We start from the raw sequence: 239 nt of genomic DNA on the forward strand, positions 1-239 counted from the left end.
CACCCCCCCGCCGCCCTCCGGGCACCCCGCCATTGGCCGAGGCGCCTCACGTGCCCTAACGCTCTCCGTTCTCTCCGCTCCTTAGCGCGGCCTTGGTCTCCCTCCCCGCGCTCCGGCTCGGGTTCGTCTCACGCAGGCAGCGGCGGCGGCTGGGGAGGAAGCGTGGGGCTTCGGCTGAAGCGACAGACCGGAGACTGCTGTGGAGGTTCGGGACAGATAAAGCAGGGGGCACATTTGAA

Source organism: Oryx dammah, unplaced genomic scaffold (assembly GCF_014754425.2).
Source record: "Oryx dammah isolate SB20612 unplaced genomic scaffold, SCBI_Odam_1.1 HiC_scaffold_16, whole genome shotgun sequence".
Lineage (NCBI taxonomy): Eukaryota > Metazoa > Chordata > Mammalia > Artiodactyla > Bovidae > Oryx > Oryx dammah.